Here is a 7,956-nt window from a genome sequence, read left to right on the forward strand (position 1 = left end):
TAATAGAACTCAGAATAGGTATGACAAAGGATAGAATGGGATCAGTCATTCCAAAGCAAAGCACTAACATATTATAAGAACATCGGAGGAGGAAGGTACCACTTTTTGTTGGAGGGGGCAGAGTGATTAATGAAAGCCTCAGTGATGAAGTGGCAACATCACATCAGATGTGAGTCTTACAGGAAGAAGAGGATTTTCTCACAGTGGCTGGCAAATAGAAGGGGCTTAAGAAGTACTTGGTGAAAGAATAAACAGGTGGATATGTAGGAACAAGGGATGCCAGAGAGAGGAGAAGACAAGATCCAGAGAAGAGCTGACAATGAGTCTGGTTTGTCTGAACATGCAGATGAGGAAATAAACCCCCACAGAGGCAATGCAAAGTGGCCAACAAGGCAAAGCTGGGACTTCAACCTGGTCAGTTTGATTCTACATCCAAAGTTTGATTCTACATCTGGCTGCTTCTGTAGAAAATGATCTGATATATTGTGTCTCTCTAAAGTGACAATGTTTTAACTTTCACAAGACCAGTGTTAAATGGACCAGAGAGAGAAGACCATGTTTAACCTGAAAGAGTGCTTCTCCGCTGCTTCCATCTCAGTCACTGTGTCAACTGGATGGGGAACTTCTTTGGGAGCCAAGGGAATTTTCAGGTTTATCTCAAATTACATCATAGAAGCAATCAGCTATATTGTGGAACTGAAATGCCAGCCCTTGATAGAACTGATTGAAAATGTGGCAGTGAAATTGCATTGATGGAATTGATAGCTGTGAAAACCAGTAACAATACTAAGCACAAAGTGCTCAAGTCCCAGCTGTCCCCACATCTCAAGTATTTGTAATGGGAATGAAAATTTTAAAGATCTTCCCTGCCCCTAGGCTAAAGTGCACCTGGAGCCTGGGGTGGGAGGCTTGTTTTTCAGTAGATACTTCTTGATTGGCCAGTGGGTCAATAAGGTTGTTATATTCTCTGAGCCAGGAGAAGGCTATATAAGCCCCGATGTGTAGCTTTGTTTTGGGGGCTGTAAGGGTTATGGGATTTAAAGATCTTCCATGCCCCATTGGACTTGCTGACGTAGCAGGAAGGGGCGGAGCAAGAGGAGGCGGAAGCCAAACTAGAGTTCCTGCGGTGGCTGGTGGTGGTGGCGACGGCAGCAGCAGCAGCAGAGGCAGCGGCAGCGCGAAGCCCTTTTTGAGTTAGCCAGAATTTCTGCTAAGGACTCCTGCTGAGGACTGCCAGGGGCCGGAGCTGCTGGGAGCGCACTTCCCGGATGCTGGGTGGTTGCTGTGAGTGGGGAGAGGAGGACCTTTGCCTGAGGTAGCCTGTTCTGTTTTAAAGGCTTGACAATGTGGGTGCTTTCTACTTTATCTACCTGTGCCAATGTCATAACTACTCTGATGGCTTTCACTTTCTGGTTTTGGGACTCAGTCTTTTGGTATCTTAATAAATTTTCTAGTTTATTCCCCCATATGGCAAGCATGATGTATTTTGTGATGGATAATTATATCAGCATATCTGTAATCTCCATAGGCATTGTGAATATGGCATTGCTGATACAGGGGCTCACTTTGAGAAGAGTTCTGTGATTTGATCTGTATTCTGGGAAGCCATTGTCCAGGGCCCCCCCGGCTTTGAAAAACCCAGATGTGGAAACCCAGATGTTGACTGGGTATGGATATAATGGTTGGACAGTTTGGAAATCTGTCTACTTGATCTGTTTCTGTCTTGATAATTCTGCCTGTATACTTTGAAGTTCGGGGTGCTGACCTTTTCCCCTGAACAAGGTAAACGATATATGTCTGACTGATTAGAGTAAGCTTGCTAACCCATTTTGAGTTGCTTTCCTTTAACAAAGCAGATCCAAGAACCTGTGGTGGAAGCAACCCTGAGGACACTTGGGGTGCTTGCCACTACAAAATGGCGTCACAAACAGGATCTGCAGAGTAAAAGGAAAGTATGGGGGCTGGGATAATTGTTTGTTTCCCAGTTGTTGTAGCTGTGATTCTGTGGAGCCATGGAGCAGGAGAGAAGAATCGCCTGCATGCAAACTTCCCTGAGCTGAGAGCAGGAATGGTGAGCTGCCTGCATCAGGACCTGAGCAGAAGCCAGGAGCGGCTGCCGCCTGCGGGAGGAGAAGGAACCCAGGAGTTCGGAATTCAGCCACAGGAAAAGATAAGAACTGAGCAGCAAAGCAGGGGCACTGAGTGTGTTTCCTGGCTGCATCCCACAGTTTGGGACCCAGGGGGAGGATGGACTTGTGACTATGGTGGGTGGGATGAAGTGCCTTGGATCCCCAGGGACCCCACCTTGTTGGTTTTGTTGCCCAGCCCCCTCTCTGTACTTGGAAGCAGGGGCTGGAGCTGTGTGAGGGGAAGGACACCGCCTCCCCCCCGCCCCCAAAGAACTTTATTTGAACTCTTGTTTTGAACTGAAGTGATAATGCTATGTACTTTGTGTTTGTTTAAGGCCCAGTGGCCACTTTGGTAACTTTAGTTCTGTACCTTGAAAATGTGACCTAAGAGATGTTTAGTGCTAATTCAAAAGTAAATTGTCTATGCTATGGGCATGAAAGATCTTGGGGCCGAATGTAATGGGAATGAAAACTTTAAAGATCTTCCCTGCCCCTAGGCTAAAGTGCACCTGAAGCCTGGGGTGGGAGGCTTGTTTTTCAGTAGATACTTCTTGATTGGCCAGTGGGTCAATAAAGTTGTTACATTCTCTAAGCCAGGAGAAGGCTATATAAGCCCTGATGTGTAGCTTTGTTTTGGGGGCTCACTTTGAGAAGTGTTCTGTGATTTGATCTGTATTCTGGGAAGCCGTTGTCCAGGGCCCCCCCGGCTTTGAAAAACCCAGATGTGGAAACCCAGATGTTGACTGGGTATGGATGTAATGGTTGGACAGTTTGGAAATCTGTCTACTTGATCTGTTTCTGTCTTGATAATTCTGCCTGTATACTTTGAAGTTTGGGGTGCTGACCTTTTCCCCTGAACAAGGTAAACGATATATGTCTGACTGATTAAAGTAAGCTTGTTAATCCATTTTGAGTTGCTTTCCTTTAACAAAGCAGATCCAAGAACCTGTGGTGGAAGCAACCCTGAGGATGCTTGGGGTGCTTGCTGCTACAGTATTACATATAGAGAATTAGCAAGTGCTCTGTTGAAATTTCCCATCTGTACAATTCTTATTTTCCCTAATTTTATCTCAATCATAGTGTTAACCTATACATGAAAAGGATACCAGACACATCTTTGCCTAAATCTCCAAGGAACTAATGCGATAAGTGAACAAAGGAACTAATTGTGAATTTCGTGAAGCTGGTGTCTCAGCAATCAGCCGCCATGACAATAGATCTCCAAAGAAATACATGATGTGGGGGCTGACATTTTTTATGACAGGTGTATCCTGACAACTCGGACGAAGGAGAAACACCCATCTCCATTCCCAATCTAATATAATGGAAAGTCAAATCAACTTAGACCTCTCCAAAAGCTTTGGAGAGACAAGATTGATCAGGGAAGGCTCCTTACAGAAGGTGAGTTTTCACCTGAATATTGAATAAAGGATAAGACTTTAACAACCAGAGTTATTAAAGGAGAGGGTATTTATTCTAAGTGGAGGGATGTGCGTGGTGTGTTGATGGGAAGGATAGAACCCCATAAATATGGGGCTTGTCAGGCTAGAGAGGGATGGGAGACAGATTATGGAGGTGCTTGAATGGCAGGCTAAGGAGTCTAGATTTGATGCTGTAGGTAATACAGAGCCAGTGAAGGCTCTTGAGCACATTCTAAGCACAATGACATACATGCTATCTCTTTTTTCCTTCATAAATATCCACCACAAAGAAGCATTTGTTTATGTATCATACAGTTTCCAACAATATGCAACAGATATTAGACAACTTAGTCTACTCATAGTAATGATAAGCTACTGAATCTTCTTTTAGGGTGGAATCAAATTATTCAAGAAAGAAGACTAAAAAATATTCTGATTCCTTCATTATAAAATATGATGTATGGGCTGCAATTATGTCTAAATATACAAAATTATTTCAAAAACCATTTTATGGACGTAAACACAACCTATTTGACAGCTGGTTTTAATTAAAAAATAAAAACAAACTGCACACTGTTTGGCATTATGAGAGTACAAATCTCTGTTGCTTACTTTGTACAATTCTAGATACTGGATGTGGTGTTCCCTGACCTACAGTTTAGTCAGATGGTAGAAAGGGGCAGTTAAGACAAGTGCACAAATAACCCTAGCATAATGATAATGATAACTGTCACAGCAGAATGTGATATGGGGCATAAAGAAAGTTCAAAGTGCCATGGGAATAAGTGATCCTATCCAGACAGTGGGATCAGGGAAGGCTTCATGAAGAGAGCGAGCCTGGGGTGAGCCTTGCAGGATGGGTACAATTGTAATAGAAGAGATTGGTTAGATGGAAACCCTTCTAGGAAGAGTAACAAAGATGCAGATCAGAAAGTGAGTGTAGGATAGCTAGGATAGAAAGTAGGATAGTAGGATAGAAAGGTCATTGGGGGCCATATTGAGAAAACCCTTGAGTACTATGAAGTGGGTGATAAACTCAGTTCAGTAAGCATTTGTGGAAAAGGCTGTGTTTCTATAAATTAATCCTATTTACCTTGATTGAATCACTTTGGAAAAACCAAAAGAAATCCCCTGGGAAAGTAATAGTATGAACATTCCTGAATCATTTCCCCCTAGGAATCAAGAATATTTTGATGGCTATTTCGATTTCCTGAAATAATCTTGCATAAATTATTATTATTATTGCCTTTTTGGAGGGCAATTGGGGTTAAGTAACTTGCCCAAGGTTACACGGCTAGTATTTTTGTGTGGGTGTTAAGTGTCTCAAGCTGGAACCGAACTCAGGTCCTCCTGACTCCAGGGCCGCTGCTTTACTCACTGCGCCACCTAGCCGCCCCAAAGAAATCAGGGTTAAGTAACTTGCTCAAGGTTACATGGCCAGTTATTTATGGGTGTGGTGCTGAGTATCTGAGCCCAGATTTGATCCCCAGGTCATCCTGACACTGGAGCTGGTGCTCTTACTCGCTGTGCTACCTGGCAGCCCCTTGCATAAATTATTAAGTGATGGGGAAGAATACCTGGAAGTTTTAAACTAAAGTAAGATATTTATTATATCCTCAAATAGCCTACACTCACAAGGGTAATTCATTAATATGGAAATAACTATATGCAAGCAGTAAAATTTCTCTCTGTATCTCACTCAGCATTTAACACAGAACATGGCACATAGTGGGTATTTAATAAATGCTTTGTTGAATTAATGAGTAGAATCAGACGGCATTGAGATTTAGAAATTACAACTTGTGGCTCCTTGTGAAGGAATGACAGTATAGGATGTTTTGTTTAGGGATGAACAAGGAGGAAGACATCCTGGCTTTTCCCTTTTCTTAACTTTTCCCTCCTATTTAATTCTCCTGCCTACATTTACAAAGGAAAGCCTAATTTTAATAGACTACCATTCTTGCTCTTATCTTCACACATTAAAGAGCCTGATTAAATAAGTCTAAATGCATTCTGACCTCTTGATTTATGGTATGATTGTTGCTTCATTTAACATAATTTCAATAGTCCAAGTAATGTTTTCAATTTTCCATGATAATGGGTCATTTCTTTCCTTTCTTTCTTTCTTTTTTTGACCTTGTGTTCAAGGATTTCAGATATAGTTTGTGTCATTTAAACCTGTGGACCCTTTCAGGTCGTCATCTAAAGCATTCTGGGAAGGAAAGAAGGAAGGAAGGAAGTTCAAAGGAAGGAAGGGAGGAAGGGAGGGAGAGAGGGAGAGAGGGAGGGAGGAATATTAAGTGCAAATTATGACATTAAAATTGTGAATTTGGCTCCCACTCCAGAAGAATGGTATACTCAGGGGAATTCATTTTGGGTAGGGGTTCTCTCTCATTTCTGATAAGATGCCACATACTGATGACAAGATGCCAGAAGCCTATATGAAAGAATCAAAAATAAACCTGTGGGAAGACAGGGAGTGCGATTTTCATCTTAACAGTATTTTCTTGATAGCACAGAAGCACATAAATGTGTGTCTGCAGGGGGCAAGTCTCCTTTTAACAAGAACTGCCCTGCTGCTTTCAGATCTTCATAATATTATAGAGCTGATTTTAGTGAAGAGTTTTTATTTCATTCCTTTTTCCTTTCCCACATTTAAAAAGGGTTATTGTAATTTCCATACATACAAAATGACATTTTAAAAGATATTAATCAGCCTAAGACATGAATCCCTAATTGTATCATGAAGAAGAAATCAAGCAATGCACCAAGGTGTGGAATCTCACTGCATGAAGACTCTTTGGGTAACAGCTCCCTCATACTAAAAAAGATCCTATTTTATATACTACACAAATACTCAGTAAAGAAAAGAAATGACAGTCAGTATGCTTTCTCTTAGGGTAAGTTACCAGATGAGAATTTCCTTCATTGAACAAAATATGGCTTCCAAAGAACAGACTGGGGGAAAGCTGCCTGAAATGATGCTACCTTTTCAATCCTGGTAAACAGGATAAGCAGAGTTAACTGACAAAGTTCACCAAGCAGTGGTAAGAAAAAAGAGAGGGAAAGCAATTGCTTTCACTTTTCTTCCTGGCAATACAAAGTATTCTCTGTTTAGAAACTGTAGGTGGAAAGTCTAATCTGCATTTAAATGGAATTTCTCCAAATAACGAACAAGAGCCTTGAGCAACATTTTTTACATAAAGGTTTGCTGCTAGTTCACTGTGTTTTATTATGTAACCTGATCTTTCTATCACTTATCCTTTCTTTCTTCTTGAGTTCCCAGTGGTTTATCAGGGCATCGTGGTGATTGCTATGAATTCTGAGCCAAAGCAACCACCAGTGGCTTTAACAGTTCAGTTTAGAACTCTGCTATCATGTAAAACACAAACTGAAGACCTGTCACTACCCAACATTCCCTGTCCACACTGAATCAAGGGAGCCTGATGCCAGTACTCGTACCTCTAAATCCAGTGAAGAGGAATGACAAATTTTGGAATATTAAGAAGAGGGACAGGTCACTCTCTGTGAGTAACTCAAAGGCTTTTTTAGAAAAAAAAACAGCCCATATATTAGACTAACCAGCTACATAATCATATAGTGGTTTCAACAGATGGTATCCCCCCCTACTAATAGAAGAACTTTCACATTATTTTATTGCTTCAAGGATTCATGGTATCACTATGGTCACTCCTTGCTCCAGTACAAATCATAACATCTATGTGACTTGAGAGACAGTTCTCCAAAGTTGTATTCTTGTCTTTGTGATCAACCTACTCATATATCCATCCTGGGACAAGGCAATAGAGAGCTTTATGCTATACTATTCTGCTAAAGTGTCTCCTATATGCTAAAGCTACTTTGGTTGTCCATAAACACAGGTACAGAAAACTTAAAGTGTCAGTTAAAATTTGGACTGCTGTAAGATACAACCATATTCTGCATTTTGGGGAAGAAATAAAGACAACTAGGTTCATTATTTCCTCACCATGAAGATGGAGATCTGCCTGTGAGATTTTTGCTCAAAAAGTTTAACCTCTCAAAGTAGCATACTGAAGAAAGCAAAGATAATTGACTGAATTTAAATATCATCTTTATTTACATCTTTCATTTATGGAGTGTGTTCTGGTAAACTGATTGTCAGTAAGCAAATTCATTAAATAATTAGTAAGCAGATCCTCTCCCCCTCACCTGAAACACATGTATGGTGTATGTCTCATACCCTCCACTCAAAGCCTCTTCCAGTGCCTAATTATGGCATATAAGTGATTCATAATCCTCTAAGATTCTGGCAACGGAGCTCAAGCTTTGGCAGAACCGAATGAGCTGGGAAGGCTTCTAGTTCAAGGTGGATGATGGTGTGTGTGTGTGTGTGTGTGTGTGTGTGTGTGTGTGTGTGTGTGTGT

Source organism: Petaurus breviceps, unplaced genomic scaffold, assembly GCF_028583685.1.
Source record: "Petaurus breviceps papuanus isolate PSGF00001 unplaced genomic scaffold, PetGlider_PUasm1.0 89748, whole genome shotgun sequence".
NCBI classification, from domain to species: domain Eukaryota; kingdom Metazoa; phylum Chordata; class Mammalia; order Diprotodontia; family Petauridae; genus Petaurus; species Petaurus breviceps.